The following is a 20,472-nucleotide window of genomic DNA, read 5'->3' on the forward strand; positions in this document are numbered from 1 at the left end:
AAAATCAAAATGGAATTTAACAAACTTAAAATTAAATGTTAAAGATAACAAATTAAACAAAAATAATCTAGAAATTTCAAAATTAACAATTAATAAAAAGCTAAAAGATAAACTGTTAAGAAAATATAATTCAAACAGTTTAGTTAATTCAAATTTAAAAATAAATAAAAACTTAAACTTTAAAAATAAGCTATTAAAGAAAGATAATTCAATTAACCCAATAAAATTGAAATTGAAAGAAAATTCAAATATTAAATACACTCTCTTAAAGAAAGATAATTTGACCAATTTAATTAATTCAAAATTAAAAACTTAAATTTAAATTACAAATTAAATATTAAAACTTAACTAAAACCAACTCTAATTATACAAAAATCTTAAATTAATGGTCAATAATTCAGGGGGAGGCTCCAGAATAGCTGGCACCTCCAAAACTAATCTACCCGAAAAGGGTAACCCCAACCAACCTACCCGGCAGGATAATTAGGATTAGTTAAAAAGAGACCAAGTTTAACTTGAATCATGGTACTGGTGAAGTTTTTGGATGATAGTACGTTAAGGAAGCTTGGGTATCGCATGTCTAGAAAGATATGACTTTAATCTGGTGCATTTGGCCAAGTGGAACCGACCGAAGCTACCTTTAAATGGATCCTAACTAGTTAGACCAAGGTTTAGTACTAAGCTCCGTGGATAGGACTATTCGGAAAACCTCGAAAGGTTGGTTACTTCTAATGACGTCCAAGTGACTCACCAAGCTTAGAAGTTTATCGCCTATTTGTTGAGACGAAAGCTAAACCTGAATCTAACACAAGTTAAACCAAACTCTGTAATTAAATCTAATTCATCTCACAAAATTATAGGATTCCCTGACAGATAATCTAGATCGGGTGAGATGAGTAAGGATTAAATTAATTAATTTTAAAACTAAATTAAAATTAATTAAAAATAAATTTTGAATTTCAAATTAAAATTAAATTTCAAATTTAAAATTAAATTAAAATTAATTAAAATTAAAATTCGAATTTTAAATTAAATTAAATTAAATTAAAATTAATTTTTTTAAAAAAAATCTATTTTAAAAATTAAAATTTTTTAACTTAAAAATTTATTTTAACTTAAAAATTATTTTAACTCAAAAATTTATTATTTTAACTTAAAAATTTATTTTAACCTAAAAATTATATTAAATGAAAATTTTATTTTAACCTAAAAACTATTTTAACTTAAAAATTTATTATTTCAACTTAAATATTTATTTTAACCTAAAAATTATTTTAAATTAAAAATTTATTTTAACTTAAAAATTTAACTTTAAAAATTTTATATTTAACTTTAAAATCTTTATTCTAAACTTAAAATTTATTTTAAAATTATCTTCAAAATTCTTTTAAAACTATTTTAAAAAGTATTTTTAAAATTCTTTTAAAAATTCTTTTAAAACATTTTAAAAATTGTTTTAAAAAAAAACTCTTTTAAAAATTAGTTTAAATTTTTTAAAATTTCATTTAAATTATTTTAAAACATTTTAAAAATTATTTTAAAAACTCTTTTAAAAATTATTTTAAACATTTTAAAAATTATTTAAAAATTACTTTTTCAAAAATCAGTAAAAAAAAAATAAAAAAAATCTTTTAAAAATTAAATCTTTAATAAATTATTTTGAAAAATTCTTCTTAAGATTATTGTTCACTTTGATAAAATGTTGTTAACTTACAAAAAATTATTCTTATTGATTATTTGAACTTTAAAAATTATTATTTAGATTTAAATTTTTTTTTCTTAAACATTATTTTAATCTTAAATTAAAACTTATTAAAACTTAATTTAAACATTACTTTTCAACTTAATTTAACCTAACTGAAAATTAAAACTTAAATTAAAACTTAATTACAATTAAAATTTAAAAATTTAACTTAAACTTAAAACTTAAACTTAAAACTTAAACCTAAATTAATCACTGATATTAATTTAAATCTAAAATCAAAACTGAATTGAACGTATTGCCATTAAATAATTATAAAAATTATTTTAAAATCTTGTTAGAAATCCCTTAAAAATAATAATAATAATAATTCTTTTAAATTCATTTAAAACTTAGACACCTAACTTAAAAACTTAAATTCTGTTAACTTTAACTTTAAACTTAATTATGTAATTAATAAGTAGAACTTAACTATTTAAGTTTAACTTTATTTGAGAACTAAGCTTGATTTAATTAGCACCTAGGTTTAACCTTAGTAAAAATATTAAAATTACTCTAAGTCATTTTTTTAATCAACCTTTAAAATATTAATTATTTTTATTAAAACATAATTAAAGTTTGACTTAAATTGAACCTTACTTAACCATGTTTAATAACGAGTTTAACTTCAAATTACTACCAACTTTAAACTAAGTTAATCCAACTTAAAAGGAAGTAAATGAAAAATTAAATTATAACTAACACCTTCATCAATTAATACAAAATTTAGATTATATTAAATTATTGAATCAAGCAAAATTTAATCAATAAATTATTAATATTGATTAATTATTGAATTAATAACAACTTATCTTACTTAACATTACACTAAAGGTTAACTTATTTCAACTGAATCTAACGTTAATTACGTTTAGTCAAATTTAAATGAACAATTTTATAAAGATAATTTTACAATCGCCTAAAACACTTAGGTACGAAAATATGTTACGGTTGTAAAATCTTATATTAAGGGGGAGTGATAAATAAGGAGGATTAATAAATTAAAGGATGATTAATAAATTAAAGGAGTATCAAATTCAGGGGGAGGTTTATTTTTTAATTATCTCCTTAAGTGTTATTTTTTTTTAATCTTCTCTTTAAAACCTCTCTAGAAAATTCTACCTCAATTATTTTTCTACTTTGAATATATTTAGCAAATATTTTCAAAATGTTATGTCAGGTTCAGGGGGAGAAATAAAACTAATTCAGGTTTTCAAATCGAATTTTAAACTTAATTTTGAAAATCAAAGTTTAAAAATCAATTTTCAAAATCAACCTGTTTGAAATTGTGAATTTTTTTTTTAAAATCAACTCACAATTGTTTGTTTTTATCCTTTTTACTTAGTCCTTGAAAACTGAACTTTTCTAGTATTTTAAACCATGGTTTTGAAACTAGTACTTTTGAACTTTGAAAATTTGATTTTGGAAAAAGAATTCTACAAAATTATTTTTGAAAACAAAAAGTAAAGTTCAAAATCATTTTTCTTAATGTTTAACTTCACTTTGAAAATTATCCTGAATCTAGTTCTGAAAAATTAGATTTTACTTAATTTTGACAATTTGATTTGAAAGTTAAAATTTTACAAAAATTAATTTTAAAAATTTCTTTGTTATTGAAAATTGTGGAAATTAGATTTTTCAAACTTAAGTTTACAAACTAAGATTCTGAAAATCATTTTCCTTAATTTTAAAAATTGAATCTTTTACAAACTTAGTGTTGAAAAATTAAAACTAGATTTTTCAAACTTAGTTTTGGAATTTTGATTTTGAAAACTTATGTTTGAAAAGCGTTTCAAAGTTGAAACGTGTTTTGAAAATTTAAAACTTGATCTTGAAATTTAGAACTTATACACTTATGTTTGAAAGATGTTTTTCTAAAAGCTAAAAGTTAATGCTTGAAACAAGTTTTTCAAAATTTTAAACTCCCCCAGATTATCATGACATTCTTTCTTATCTTGACAATTCAAAAATCTATGTTTACTTGATCAATGCTTATTTTTGATGAATGCCAAAGGGGGAGGGTTAGGTGGTTAAGTTAGCTAAACCCATTTGAAAATACAAACTAACTTAAAAACCATATTAATTGCATGTTGTTTTATGCATATGTTTACACTAACTTAACCAGGTTGTCATTTCATCAAAAAGGGGGAGATTGTTGGTGTGGTTTGCACTAACGATTTAACCCAGGTTTTGATGAATGACAAATCAGGTTAAGTTAGCTTGTTGTTGTCTAACACTCTGATCGAGTGTGCAGGAAAAGTCTAGACAGGTCGACGGGCTGACCAGATGTCTGGCACGAAGCCCAGCTAGGTCGACGGGCTGGCGAGAAGTCCAAGCGGGTCGACGGGCTGACCGGACGCTTGGCGAGAAGTCCAGCTAGGTCGATGGGCTGACCGGATAGCTGGCGAGAAGTCCAAGCGGGTCGACGGGCTGACCGGACGCTTGGCGAGAAGTCCAGCTAGGTCGACGGGCTGACCGGATAGCTCGCGAGAAATCCAGACGGGTCGAAGGGTTGACCGGACGTTTGGCAGGTAAGTAAGGTAAGTCACTGGAGGGGAGTGACTGCGAGGACGCGTTCCCGGGAAGGGAACATTAGGCGTCGATCCAGCTTAGATCCATTTCGGATATCTAAGTTGAGATCGTGACTAGATTCCGGTCTCGGAAAGACGGAATCTAGGTCATACTCTGTTTTGCTAAGTTATACTTCTTATAAACTGTGCTAACACTTTATTTTGCAGGATCTATTTTTGTCTCGGACTAACCTTGTTTTGCAGGAAAGTTGTTCACTGGAAAAAGGTGGTCCGGGCGCCCGGAGGGGATCCGGGCGCCCTGGAGGCAAAAATTATCCTGACCGCGCGTCGCCACTTGGAGCTCACTGGTTGGACTTGCCACGTCTCACCAGGGCACCTGGAAGGGATCCAGGGCGCCCCGAGCTTCATATAAAAGATGGGGCGGAGGCAGAGATCAGAATCAACTCAGAACTCTTAGACTGCTTGCTCTACTGCTCTGCGCTCCTGCGACGCTAACGAAGATCCAACAATACGCTCTTTTCCTCATCTTTAATTCTTGTCGGTATTTGTTTTATTTTCATTAGCATTTCTGTACTTTAAATTGTAATAATATTCGAACTGCTAGTGATTGCCCAACGAAAGTACTCAAGGAGTACGGGCCTTCGAGTAGGAGTCGTCACAGGCTCCGAACGAAGTAAAAAACATCGTGTTCATCTGTCTAAGCTGTTTTATTTCCGCTACGCTTAACTCTCTTATACTCGTTGTTTTTCGAATCGATATTCACCCCCCCCCCTCTATCGACGTTTCATGATCCAACACATATGATCTTCTTGTGTATCAACGGTGAATCACTTTCTGAATATTTTCCAAAATAGTCCTGCCCAAAGAAATTAATAGTAGGTTTTAGTCTAACTAGCCTATGCTTGACTAGGATAGCTTCAGTTAGATCCACTAAGTCTAGTGTACCAAGTATAATACACAAGATTCAGCCTAGATATGCCTTTGACAAAGTTTCCTTGATGTACTATCATCCCAATCTATTCTGATGATATGTTATTAGGATTTGGTAAGCCTTTTTAACTAACCATTATAAACTAAGTAGAAAAGTAAACCTAATCCTAAGCATGCATAGTTAATGAATCAAGTTGGTTAAACAATTTTTCTATTTACTCTCCTTGAGTCAAAGCTTAGATATGGTCTATCTAAGTAGTGAATTTGACTCTTAGGGATCAAATATTGGTTTGGTTTGATTGTTTTGGTTAAGAATTTTTTAGGAACCCATGCTTAGACTTGATTTCTAACATTTTGACTAATTAAAGACAGGTATGGTTTGCTGGTTTCGTTTGGTTTATAGCCAAGTCTCGATTTATTGTACATGATTCGTTGCAACCCAAGTACCATATTTAGACACTTGGATCCAAGTTTGAACTTTTCTAATATTTTATTGAGTCACTCAACTTGACCTTTCAAGTTAGAATTTTCTTCCTCATGTTTTGCAACTTGGGTTGAAGTTCTGACTTGAACTTGGTTAGTCGAGTTACTCAATTTAACTTGCTCCTTAAGGTGGTCTACTTCCTTAAGTAGTAAGTTATTTTATTTTTTGGATTTTGTCAAAATTTTAAACAAACATTTAACTACTTTAAGTAAGTTTGACTTGGAATAAAAAGTTATCATATCGAGACTTTCGGAAACCAATACAGATCTATGGTTTTTCTCGGACTCGGTGTCAATCTCGGACTCGTACTCTTCCTCGGACTCAGAATCTTCATTTCTTGCCATAAACCAAGATGGCTCGAGTGCTTCGGTTCTTTTGCATCGGACTCCTCGGAGGATGACTCATCCCATGTCACTTAAGGGTCTTCTTCCTTGTTGATTTTGATTTTTCCTCCTTCCGGTTAGGGCATTCGTTTTTAAATTGCTCCTTATTGTATCTATAACAAATCATTTCTGATTTATTTTGTGTTTGGTTGATTGGTGCATTCTTGGTGCTCCTTTTGAACTTCTTTATTGGTCAGTCTCCGTTTCAGTTCCGTAAAACTCTCCTCGCAGTCATCCGTCCATTCATACTTTTTATTCTTCTTGGTGAGAATGGTCATCGAGGCTGCTATCTTGGAGAAGTCCTCCACAAACTTCCTATAGTAGCCTACTAGCCCGAGAAAACTTCTGACTTCACTGGCATTCTTTGGCCTATTCCAGTTGCTTACAGCTTTAATCTTATTCGGATCTACCATTACTCCGTCCTTGGAGATAATATGACCCAAGAATGATATTCGATCGAGCCAGAACTCACATTTGGAGAATTTTACATATAGTTGCTTTTCTCGAAGGATCTGCAATACCGTATTCAGGTGTTTGGCATGCTCTTCGTGGGTTCTCGAGTAGATGAGAATATCGTCAATGAAGACAATCACAAATTTGTCGAGATATGCCGCAAATACCCGATTCATTAAATCCATGAACACAGCAGGGGCATTTGTCACTCTAAAGGACATAACTACAAACTCATAATGCCCATATCTTGTTCGAAAGGCTGTCTTTGGTATATCCTCTTGTTTCACTTTCACTTGATGGTAGCCGGACCTTAAGTCAATCTTTGAGAAGACAGTTGCTCCCTTCAATTGGTCAAACAGAACATCGATCCGCGGAAGGGGGCATCTGTTCTTGATTGTCGCATTGTTCAGTGCTCGGTAATCTATACACATTCGCTGTAACACCCGCCCTCCCTGCTAACCCTAAGGGACGGGGCTACGATACTCTATGTACAAATTTTTCTTTTTAAAACAGCGGAAGACTTAAAATAATTCTCTTAGTTTAATAAAAACTTTTCTTTTGTTTTCCCTTTCATCAAATCCGAACTACACTATCATGGCCTCAATAACATGATATCAAAATTAGTAGAAACATAACATCAAGTCACACATACGGTACTACAATTCATGATACCAAAGCATAGTTCTTTAAAAGTTTTTAAAGCAGGTTCTTATTTGGTTGCCTAGCCACTGCCACACACATCTCCTTGCCTCTCCTGCTGCTCCTCTAGCTCATCCAGCTTTTTCCTTTATCTGTGGTACAAGGACAGTAAGCTGTGAGCACTCATGGCTCAGTAAATTCCTTTCCTACTCACTAAAACCGAAAATCATAGTATAATCAAAGAATGTCTCAACATGGCATCATTTCAACTAGTCATGACATAATGTAACATACTCTTTTAAGCATATCATGCAACATGAAGAAATCATAACTAGTCATGGCATATCATAGTGTAAAGCATAGCATGAAGCATAACATAATCGTATCTAATCATGGCATATCGTCATAAGGAGTCATGGCATATCCTACACATGGACATATCATGGAACATAACATAATTATATCTAACCATGTCATATCATAAATCGTCATAAGGTATATGCAATATGATTTTGAAAAACATGTATCCGAAAAACATGTGTATGTCTCATGATCTTTAAAATCATTTCTTCTTACATATATATTTGAACATAATCTCAACTTAAAGGGGATCCCGGCTATGTACCACTTACATATTGCGCGCAACCTATGTAGGTCCAAGGTAGCAAGTCTTGATCCCTACAAGGCAACATACTAGGTCCGAGTCTTACTCCATCGACCTAGGGGCACTTAGGAGCTCATCCCTAACGAGGCCCGAGTCTTATTCCATCGACCCTGGGGCGCTTATGGAGCCCACCCTTGGTACAAGCCATATAAAGTAAAGTACATGTCATACTTATACATATCATACATCATAAAAGCATGCATCACTTAGGCACACATCCTATCATAAAAGTATGCATCACTTAGGCATACATCATGTCATAAAAGTATGCATCACTTAGGCATACATCATATCATAAAGGTATGCATCACTTAGGCATACATCATGTCATAAAGGTATGCATCACTTAGGCATACATCATACCATAAAAGTATGCATCACTTAGGCATACATCATATCATAACAATATGCATCACTTAGGTATAGATCATAAAAACATGCATATCTTAAGCATAAAGCATATCATCAAGCATGCATAATTTAATCAAATAGCATATCATGAAAGCATGCATATTTTAAGCACTAAACGTAGCATCAAAGCATGCATAATTTAACCACATATCATAACATAAGCATGCATATTTCCAGCTCATATCATATCATCAAAGCATGTAAAATTTACCCACATATCATAACATAAAGCATGCATATTTTGAACTTATAACACATCGTAGAAATTCTCATCTTGTATAGCTCACAAGCATACATGTCTAAGCATAAAAGTGTATCATGTGCTCATCCAATCATAAGGAACAATGTAACATGATTAATTTGGGTACTAAGCTTCCTAATCCTTTGGGTTCTTATCTTGGCCGAAACCCTCTTAGGTGCCAATTCAGGTTTTAAACACCATCCAAGCATGTAGAACCTAATTCATCCACATATCATTTTCATAGGAAGTATTATAAACAAGATTTACTTGGACTCTAAGTTCTCCAAGTCCTTAAACCTCATTTGGCCGAACCTTAACAAGTGTGAAACAAGGTTCTAAATGACATAAAGCATGGAAACCTTAACCATATTTATAGCATTTGTTTCAAGGAATATGGTAAGCACAATTGAGTTAGTTCCTAAATCCTTTAAGCCCTTAAAATTATGTCATGGCCGAAACTTACAAGTACTCATTTAGGTTTTCAAGCAAGCATACAAGCATGTGAACTTACTCTAACATCATGTATAAATTTATAAATGGCATCATACAAGTGGTCATGGCCAAAACTTCCCTTAGCATCAATTTAGGTCACTAACAACATATAGCATGTGAATTTTTAGCTTTCTACATTTCATATTCCATGGAGAGTGACATGAGCATGTTCAATGTAAGTTCTAGGGTTTCTAAGGCATGTATCCCTTCATGGCCGAGACTTTAAGGTGTCCATTTGAATCATAGTTAAATATATAAGCATGTGAACACAATCAACATGTTATCTCAATTTCATAAGAAGCATCTTTAACACATGAGGTCTAAATTTTAAGGTTTCTAGGTCTTTAAACCCTACATGGCCGAACCTCATCAAGCATGGAATTTGTTCAAATGGCATAAAAGCATAGAAAGTCATAACACATTTCATAACATGTATAAAAGTCAAGCACTATAAGCATACATTTAAATTGTGTCTTAGGTTTCCTAGGTTTTTCCTTTCTTTATCTCATAGCATATGTTTGGCCGAAACCTTCCAAGTCTTTAAACTAGGTTTTAGGTGGCCTAAAGTATGGAAAACCTAAACAAGTTTTATGGCAAAAACATCAAAGGAACTATACATATAAGTTTGGTTCACAAACAAGCTAGGACCCTTGTGGTCATAATTATCATATATCATGCAACCAATTTTTCCTATACTCTAATTAAGCATGGGAGCATCAAACAACTTTCATATCTTATTGTCATGGAGGTTTTGAGCATGTTAAAAAAATCATTTAAGCTATTCTAAACCATCCACCTTACCATGGCCGAAACATTAAAAGTGATGTTCATGAGTTTCTATCAACATACAATCATGCAACTCTTTAAGAAACTCTATATTCTATCATATAAACATGGTGAGTTTAAATTCAAAGTCTTCCTAACCCTAAACCCTTCCTTGGACGAAACTTGTGAGTGGGGTACTTTTGGTTCCAAGTAACCTTCAAGTATGAAAACAATAATGGATCCTTAACCATTTATTTAGAGGGTTTTGTGCAAGTTAGGTAAACAAATAAATTCCCTAGCCCTTATAAAACCTTTTTGGGCGAAACCCTAGGGTTAGGTACATCTCTAATTCAGCATCACATATATATAAAAATATGAGAGAAAAACTTCTTACAAAGCATAGAAAAATTATCATGAATCAAGGCTTATATTAAACATTCCTAGGATCAACAAGTCATTTCTTTGGCCGAATTTTCACAACTTTTTTCTAGGTTTTAAAATCCTCATAAAATCCAAAAACACATTAAAACCACTTGTACCACAGGTGAGGGGATACTTACATCCTTTTCTCTTGTGGTTCTAAAGTGTGGTGATGGAAGAAAGGGTCTCTTCTTCTTGTTCTCCTCCTTTGATTTCCCTTGGTAGCCTTCCTTGTATCCTAGGAGGAACCTTGTTTTGGGGGCCGAAAAATGGAGGAGAGGGGGCTGAGGGCTCTCGGTGGTGGAGAGGAGAGAATGAGAGAAATGAGAGAAAAATAAAATCTTCTCTTTACATGCTCCCTTTTATGTTAAGGGGGAAGAGGTAGCAAAATTGGTTTTTACTTCCCTTCTCCCTTAGCCCCCTTTTTTTTTCATTTTATTTTATTTTTATTTATTTGTTCTCATCATTCATGATGAAACAAGGGGGAATGAATCCCCTTAATTGTCCTCTTTAAGTCACGGCAAAGGGAGAGGAAGAGGGAGAGAAAAGAAGGAAGGCAAGTTGCCTTTCTCTTGCTCTTTTCTTGCTTTCTTTTGGCTAGATTTTACTCTCATCCTTATAATGAGTTTCCCTCCTTTGCTATCAATATATCATTCCCATCCCAACTGGTTATTATCCATTAATCCTATCATTTACATCATGAGAGGTTCAAGGTTCAATCCTTGACCACTCCCTATTTTTATTTCTTTTTATTTCTTTTTGGTTCAACATTCTACTAATATTTTTCTAAGGCAAATTCATCATTCTCATATTTATCTTAAAAGCTTTGTGGGTGTTACAATACCCCGTACCTCATAAAAAGTTCGTCCTCGAACTTTAAAATAGCTACATCAGGTGGCACTGGACTTCCGGCTGAGTGCATCGGCCACCTTGTTCGCCTTTCCTGGGTGATAAAGAATCTCGCAGTCGTAATCTTTAATTAGCTCAAGCCATCGGCGTTGCCTCATATTCAGGTATTTTTGTGTGAAGAAATATTTCAGACTCTGATGGTCGGTATAAATCTTACACTGAGCTCCATATAAATAATGTCTCCATATTTTGAGAGCGAAGACCACGGCTGCTAGTTCTAAGTCGTGAATGGGATAATTCTTCTCATGCTCTTTAAGTTGTCTAGAAGCGTAGGCAATGACTTTGCCGTCTTGCATTAGTACAGCTCCAAGTCCTGAGATGGAAGCATCGCTGTACATATCGAAGCCTCTGTTGGTTTCCGGGAGAGTAAGAATCGAAGCACTGGTCAGTCTCCTTTTTAATTCCGCGAAACTCTTCTCGCAAGCTTCTATCCATTCATACTTTGTATTTTTCTTGGTGAGGGCTGTCATAGGGGCTGCAATTTTGGAGAAATTCTCTACGAATTTCCTGTAATAGCCTGCTAGTCCGAGAAAACTCCTGACTTCGCTGGCATTCCTTGGTCTGTTCCAGTTATTTACAGCTTCGATTTTGCTTGGATCCACCATAACTCCATCTTTGGAGATGACATGACCTAGGAATATTACCCGGTCAAGCCAAAACTCGCATTTGGAGAATTTTTCATATAGTTGTTTCCCTTGAAGGATTTGTAATACAGTATTCAGGTGTTCAGTATGTTCTTCTGGGGTTCTCGAGTAGATAAGTATATCGTCAATAAAGACGATTACAAATTTATCAAGATATGCCGTAAATACCCGATTCATCAGGTCCATAAATATTGCAGGAGCGTTGGTTACTCCGAAAGGCATAACTATGAACTCATAGTGTCCATATCGGGTTCGAAATGCTGTTTTTGGTATATCATCTGGTTTCACCTTCACTTGATGATAACCGGATCGTAGGTCTATCTTTGAGAAAACGGTCGCACCCTTCAGTTGGTCGAACAGGTCATCGATCCGTGGGAGTAGGTACCGGTTCTTGATTGTCACATTATTCAGCGCTCGGTAGTCTATACACATTCACATAGACCCATCCTTCTTCTTTACGAACAACACTGGAGCTCCCCATGGAGAGTGACTAGGACGAATAAGTCCCTTGTCGAGTAATTCGGATAACTGTTCCTGAAGCTCCTTTAATTCAGCCGGAGTGTTACGATAAGGTGCTTTTGAGATCGGCTGAGTACCAGGGATCAATTTGATCTCGAATTCTGTCACTCTGTCAGGGGCCAACCCTGGTAGTTCATCAGGAAATACTTTTGGATAGTTGCATACTACCCTGACATCTTCTAGCTTCGGGTCTTTGACTTGATTAGTATCAACCACGTGTGCTAGAAACCCCATACATCCTTTATCTAGCATCCTTTGTGCTTTAATAGATGACAATAACTTCTCCGTTGCTTTCGGTTCCCCGTAAAACTCAAACTCTGGTTCAGTTTTGAGTCGGAAAATCACTTTCCTTTTGCGGCACTCGATTGAAGCGCCGTACTTGCTCAGGAAATCCATACCCAGTATTATGTCATAATACTGCATATCAAGTACTATCAGATCGCAGTAGAGTTCTCTGTTTGCGATCCGAATGAGTACTGCTTGCAGCATATGGTCCGATGGCATAATCTCCCCGGATGGTAAGGTTGTTAAGAATGTGTCCTCTAGAGTTCGGGGTAGTATATCTAGCTTCTTCATAAAAGATATTGAGACGAACGAGTGTGTTGCCCCAGTATCAAATAATACTACAGCATACTGATTGTAAATAAGTAGCTGACCTGTGACAACAGTAGAGGCATTCGCCACGTCTTCCTTGGTAAGAGAGTAGACTCTGGCGTTCGTCATAATGGGAGGGGCTTCCAATCTTCCTTGGCTGATCGAAGTCCCTTCTATGGCAGTTTGCATCTGATGAAGCTGTGCGGGGGTACTCCTATTCTGGTTATTCTGTGGAGGTACTCCCTGAGACTGAGTAGGGCAATTTCTTGCCAAATGTCCTTCCTTTTCACAGTTGTAGCACTTTCTGGTGCTTAGGAGACATACTCCAGAATGCATCTTTCCACATGTGGCACACTGAGGGTACTTGGTTTGCTTATTGGCCGGACCACCTTTTGTGTTGTTCCACTGTTTCCTCTTTCCACCTGAGTTTCCTTTCCAGCCGGTTCTGGTATTGTGCGATTTTTGTCCTCCGGTCAGTGCTTGGTTCTTGCCCTCGTTCATTGCTTTCTGGTAGTGCTCGGTAATCAGGGCACTGCTGACTAGCTCCTCTGCGGTCTATTAACTCCGCCGGCTACGTTCAGAGCTATCTCGGGTCGGAGCATCTTTAACATTAACCGGACCCTTTCTTTTTCAGTACTGATCAGTTCTGGGCACAGACGTGCTAGGCGGTTGAACTTCTTGACGGCTTCGTTAACTGACAGATCACCTTGCCGGAACTCAGTGAACTCGTCATAGTGCTTGTTGGTCACTTGCATATGGAAGAATTCTTCTAAGAACTCTGTCTCAAAATCCGTCCACTGCATCTGGTTTATTTGTCTTTTTGCCTTTACTCGGTCCCACCACATCCGGGCATCTCCGGTAAGGCAGAACGACACGCATTTGACCTTCTCATGTTCAGGCCAGTCCAGTAGTTCCATTATGCTCTCCACGGTCTTGAGCCAGGCTTGCGCATCCCATGGTTCGCAGTTTCCCGAGAAGGCTTCCGGCTTAAGCCTTTGCCACTGAATCAGATAGGCCTCTTGTCGGACCATCGGAGTAGGGGCTGTCGGGGGCACTGGTGCGGCTGTAGGTATAACCGGTAGTGTATTCTGATTTGCCGGTGGGGTAACTGGGTTGCCTTGCGACCCATTAAGGTAGTGATCAGCTGCTGTTGTTCTGTGATCTGACGCTGGAGGTCTGTGACTACCTGTGTCAGGTCTGGTGGAGTCACTGTCCCCTCGGTTCGGCCATTGCGTGTCCTAACCATGTTTATCTAAATAATGACAAATAGACTAGTGTAAGTGGTTATTGTTTTTAGCCAATCTAACGTACTGTTTTGTTTCTATCTATTTGTTCTGGTATTATTCCTAACCTACTAATATGTAATCCTAATCTAAATTATAACTAAAAGCATAGAATAAAGCATCAAACATAAGCAAGCAAAACATGAAACTAAAGCATAAGCAGCATAAGGAAAAATAAAGAATAGAGTGACAAACAATATAACATAAGGAAATAAAGCATAAGCAATATAGCAAAGAAAATAAAGCATAGGCAATATAACAAGGAAAAAAAAAAATAAAGCATAAGTCATATAACATGAAATTAAGCATAAGCATATAACAAGAAAATTAAGCATAAACATTCTTACTTGGAGCGGCAGGTCAGAGGCTTGATGTGTGTGTAGTGAGCTGGCAAAAACTTGGCTCTGATACCAACCTGTAACGCCCGCCCTCCCTGCTAACCCTAAGGGACGGGGCTACGATACTCTATGTACAAATTTTTCTTTTTAAAACAGCGGAAGACTTAAAATAATTCTCTTAGTTTAATAAAAACTTTTCTTTTGTTTTCCCTTTCATCAAATCCGAACTACACTATCATGGCCTCAATAACATGATATCAAAATTAGTAGAAACATAACATCAAGTCACATATACGGTACTTCATTTCATGATACCAAAGCATAGTTCATTTGTAACGCCCGAAAATTCTCAAAACTATTTTAGAATTATTCTATGATTTTTCTGGAATTTTTAGATATTTTTCCGGAATTTTCCGAGTATCGGAAGTAGTAAAAATAATTAGAACCGTAAAATAGCTTAGGCGGGAATCGAACCCGAGACCTATGGTTTACGGATAAGGTTAGTAACCGATGAACCCAGCAGGGTCGTGCTGAAAGAAAGGAGAAACAAATATATTTATATTAGAGTTGGGTTCATTGAACCACTTAATATAAATAATAAACTTAAGTTGGAGTTGGGTGATTTTTATTTTGGTTCGGCACCTTCTCCTCTCAAACCCTCACGCCGGCGCCCTCTTCTTCTCCTCTTCCTCACGCACGGCACACCAAGCCCAAGGTCCATCGGTTCACCTTCCGGCGACGACTCCAACACGAAAGAGGTTCTTCTCCGCGAGAGGAACGCGAAGACGTGATCGGATCGTCGAGAGGATCATCTCCACCAGAACTCTAGCGAATAGAATCGTAAGAAATTACGATCAAGAGGTAAGAAACCCCTCACCTGCGGTATAATAGCTCCGTTTGGTTTCCTACGCATTAGTTTTAGCTATATGCAGGTGTCCCGGCACATAGGGTATGTTTAAACCCTCCTCGAGGATTTAGGGATCTAGTTGAACACCTCTAGACGGGCCGGACACGTCGTTCTCCTTTAGTTGGAGATTCTAGGCGTTGTCGGGTGCCTAGAGGTGATCTCCCTATTAGAGGAGAGAGTTGGAGCACACCAAGTGTTCGGTAAAATGTTAGTGTAGCTAAATACCACCTCAGTTATGTTTAATAGCTCAGTTAAATGCATCAGAGGCATTTAAACCAGTACATTAGTTTAGTTCAGTTTTATGGGACTACGGTCCAATGGGTGGGCTCCCACAGTCGCCTCTAGGTTCAGATAACCTAGCTCTAGGTTCAGATAACCTAGAAACAGCATGTTATATCAGTTAGCTATAGATATCAGTATTTTATTTTCAGTGGCACTGTACTGGATTAGATATCCATTGGGTTGGACTCCCACAGTCGTCCCTAGGTTCAGATAGCCTAGACAACCCTGCTAAATTCGGGACTTGCAACCCCGGGTCTAGTAGGGATGCGCGCACAGCAAGTACAGTTGTCGGGCCCAACAGCATGTTTAGTATTTTCACCTATTATGTATTAGATTTCAAAACTTAAAATCAATTATGCTAGTTGAGTTTGTTTCTAGTGACAGATTTAGTTTCAGTTAGTCTAGCTTATGTTCAGTTTAGTGCTTTTATTGCTTGCTACGATATGATTCAGTGCTTATGCCATGCTTATGTGTTATGCTTTATGATTTCAATATACCATGACTTAGCAAGTTCAGTGCATAATTTCAAATAGCATGCTTTAAAAACCATATTGCACCGAATGCATGTTTTTGTGAGGTAGATGGTTTCTTACTAAGCTTTAAGCTTACAGATTCTACTTTTCCTTATACTGCAGATAAAGGTAAAGGAAAGATGGACTAACAGAGGAAGCTGGAGGGCAATGCAAGGATGGTGTGTGTGGCAGGAACTGGAATCAAAGATCTTTAGGGGACTTAAACATTCTAGCTTAGAATTATGAACTTCAGTATTTTGCTTTTTATGCATTTTAAGTTGTTCAATGCTAGAAATTAAAGAACCATGCACTATAACAAGTTAGATTGCTAGTCATATGTTATTAGAGTGTTTATTATGCATTAGATAGTTGTAGTGTGAGGTTTTGGCACGAACCAGTGCTGAAATCAGAGTTTCAGTGCGAAATCAGACACCCCAATCGATCAGTGGATCGATTGGGGGGTCCCAATCGATCAGCTGATCGATCGGGCAACTTGCTCCGCGAACAGTAGGTTTCTGGATCGATCATCCGATCGATCCAGCAATTTCTGTCGCGAACAGAAGGTTCGGGGATCGATCCCTGGATCGATTGGTCCGAGCACAGTAGCGTGCTGGATCGATCACTGGATCGATCCAATTTATGTCCCGCGTACAGTAGCCGGCTGAATCGATTCTTGGATCGATCCGACGTTCCAATCGATCAACGGATCGATTGGGAGGTCTGATAACAGCCGGAGAACGTTTATTTCAGCTCCTTGACCATAGGGGATGTAGTATATGTTAGGTATACTTTAGATTACATCCTTCAGTACATGTAGAACCAGGAACAGTTGTCAGTTAGCAACTAAAATTTAAATTAGATCAGTTTTCCGCACAGTTAGCACAGCATAACTGTAGCGATCGGCCTTACAGCTTAGTACCTAGAAGGCGGGTCGCTACAGAGTGGTATCAGAGCAGTGTTCCATACTTCCTACACACACATCAGCATTGTACCTGCAGTTTCCAAGTAAGAATACCTCTACTCTCCTTATTGTTATTGCTTTCTAGTTACAGTTCATGTTTATATGCCTACTTCCTGCTAATATAAGATAGTCTTTGAACAGGATATCAGTGATTATAGAACTGTGATAGTATTAGTTATGCCTATGTTCTCTATGTCTTTAGAAATGGCACGAGGACGCCCAGCTAGAAGGGCACTAGCTACTGAGCCCCAGCAAGAGGCAGGCAGTTCAGTGCCTCCTCCAGACCTAACAGCATTAGTGGCTCAGTTACAGCAGCAACTAGCTGAACAGCAACAGGAGATAGCCACCTTAAAGGCTAACCAGCAGAACACCCCCACAGTCACCCCGGAACCGAATCTGACGACTCCAGAAGTCTTAGAGGTTCCACCAGCTCAGCCTACAGCGCCAACACCGGCACCAGTACCAGCACCAGCAGTCCCAGCAGCTGAGCCAAGAAAGGAAGCCTATCTGATCCAGTGGCAGCGAGTCAAGCCAGAGAACTTCTCAAGCACTAGTGAACCATGGGATGCACAAGCATGGTTCAAAACACTGGAAAGCACGATGGAGCTTCTGGACTGGCCAGAACACGAGAAGGTGAAGTGTGCCTCCTTCTGCCTGACAGGAGACGCACGCATGTGGTGGGAAAGAATCAGAACGAAGCGCCCAGTGAACCAGATGACATGGGCTAACTTTGAGAAGGAATTCTTTGAGGAGTTCTTTCATATGCGGGTTACAAACCGCCACTATGATGAGTTCACTGAGTTTCGTCAGGGCAACCTATCAGTTGAGGAAGCCGTGAAGAAATTCAACAGGTTGGCTCGTCTGTGCCCAGAGCTAGTCAGCACAGAAAAGGAACGGATCAGGTTGATGCTCAAGATGCTGAGGCCAGAGATAGCAGTGAACGTGGCGGGTGGCATACATAGGCCACAAACCACAGAGGAGTTAGTGAGCAGTGCCTTGACCACAGAACATTACCAGAACAGCATGAGGCAGCAGAAGCAAGTCTCCTCAGAGTCCAAGGGCCAAGGAAACTCTCACACTCAAAAACAGCAAGGCCACAGCTCTAACTGGAAAGGGAACTCCAACAGCAAGCGCAAATCAGGGAGTGACTCAAAAGGAGGGCCATCTAGCAAGCGACCCAGTTATCCAAAGTGTGCCACTTGTGGGAGATTCCACCCAGGGGTTTGTCGCAAGGGCACACGAGGATGCTTTGAATGTGGACAAGAAGGGCACATGGCCAAGCAGTGCCCGAACAAGACCGGTCTTCCTCAGCCACAGCAGATCCAGTATGCAGGCCAGCCAGCTCAGTTACATCAGATGCAGGCCGCTCTAGAAGGTCCACTCATCAGCCAGGGCCGATTAGAAGCCCCTCCAGCTATGGCGAATGCGAGGATCTACTCACTCACCAGAGAGGACGTAGCAAATGCCTCGACAGTCGTCACAGGTCAGATTAGCATTTTTCAGTATAGTGCTACTGTTCTATTTGATACTGGGGCAACCCATTCATATATAGCCAGGGTGTTCTCCGAGAAATTAGAAATACCCCCAGAGATACTCAGTGGTCAGTTCCTGACGGCACTACCTTTGGGAGAGGTCATGACATCCACGCACTGGCTCAGAGCAGTGCCAGTCATTATAGCAGATCGGGAACTCTTTTGTGATCTGATCCTGCTAGAAATGGCTGACTACGACGTCATCCTTGGGATGGACTTTCTGATCAAATATGGTGCTTCCATAGAGTGCCGTAAACAGAAAGTCGTATTCCAACCCGAAGCAGAAGCACAGTTCGAGTACATCGGAGAACCAAAGAGGAAAGCCAGAAAATTTCTCTCAGCTATGAAGGCACAGAAGTTGATGGATTCGGGATGTGCGGGGTACCTAGCACATGTAGTCACTACCAGCCAGGACGAGGACCAACAGCTAACAGAGGTCCGAGTTGTATGTGACTACCCAGCAGTCTTCCCTGAAGAGTTACCAGGCCTAGCACCAGCCAGGGAGATTGAATTTGAGATAGAGCTCTTCCCCGGCACCAATCCTATCTCCAAAGCGCCCTACCGCATGGCTCCAGCAGAACTGAAGGAACTTCATGCGCAGCTACAGGAGCTACTTAACAAGGGCTTCATACGCCCTAGTCACTCCCCATGGGGAGCGCCTGTGCTATTCGTGAAGAAGAAGGATGGAAGCATGCGGCTATGTATAGACTACAGAGCCCTGAATCAGGTCACGATCAAGAACAGGTATCCTCTCCCCAGAATAGATGACCTGTTCGACCAGTTAAAGGGAGCAGCAGTGTTCTCAAAAATTGACCTCAGATCAGGATATCACCAAGTCAGAGTCAAGGAGGGTGATATACCGAAGACAGCATTGGACCGGATACGGACATTACGAGTTCGTAGTCATGCCTTTGGCGTGACAAATGCTCCTACATTCATGGATCTTATGAGCAGGGTATTCAGTACTTAGATGAGTTTGTGATTGTGTTTATCGATGACATTCTTATCTAATCGAGAACTCAGGAAGAACACTCAGAGCACTGAAACTAGTATTGCAGACCCTTCAGAACCAACTATACGCCAAGTTCACGAAATGTGAGTTTTGGCTAAATCAGGTGTCCTTCTGGTCACATCATCTCAAAGGATGGTATTATGGTAGATCCAAGCAAGATAGAAGCAGTAAGTAACTGGAGGAGACCTAAGATCAGGAGCTTTCGGGATTAGCAGGATATTACAGAAAATTTGTAGAGGACTTCTCCAGGATAGCCTCCCCAAATTTCAGTGGACAGAGGACTGCGAGAACAGCTTCAGCGAACTCAAGAGGAGATTGACTAGTGCACCTATTCTGACACTGCCAGAAAATACAGACAGCTTCGATATATATAGTGACGCCTCTAAATTGGGATTAGGAGCAGTACTGATGCAAGATGGCAAGGTAATCGCCTATGCCTCCAGACAGCTCAAGGATTATGAGAAGAACTACCCTACTCATGATCTTGAGCTTGCAACAGTAGTGTTCGCTCTCAAAATTTGGAGACATTACTTGTATGGAGCTCAGTGCAGAGTGTATACAGATCATCAGAGTCTGAAGTACTTCTTCACTCAGAAGGATCTGAATATGCGACAGCGCAGGTGGCTAGAGCTAGTCAAAGATTATGACATAGACATCCTCTACCACCCAGGGAAAGCCAATAGGGTAGCAGATGCACTTAGCAGAAAATCCAGCAGCCATGTCACCACCCCTACAGAAGGAGATCGTGGATTTTGGTCTCGAACTCATCGTCGGACAGCTCTCTACTATGACCTTAGAGTCTACCTTGCTTGGTGATATTCAGTC

Source organism: Zingiber officinale, chromosome 3B, assembly GCF_018446385.1.
Source record: "Zingiber officinale cultivar Zhangliang chromosome 3B, Zo_v1.1, whole genome shotgun sequence".
Taxonomy (NCBI): domain Eukaryota; kingdom Viridiplantae; phylum Streptophyta; class Magnoliopsida; order Zingiberales; family Zingiberaceae; genus Zingiber; species Zingiber officinale.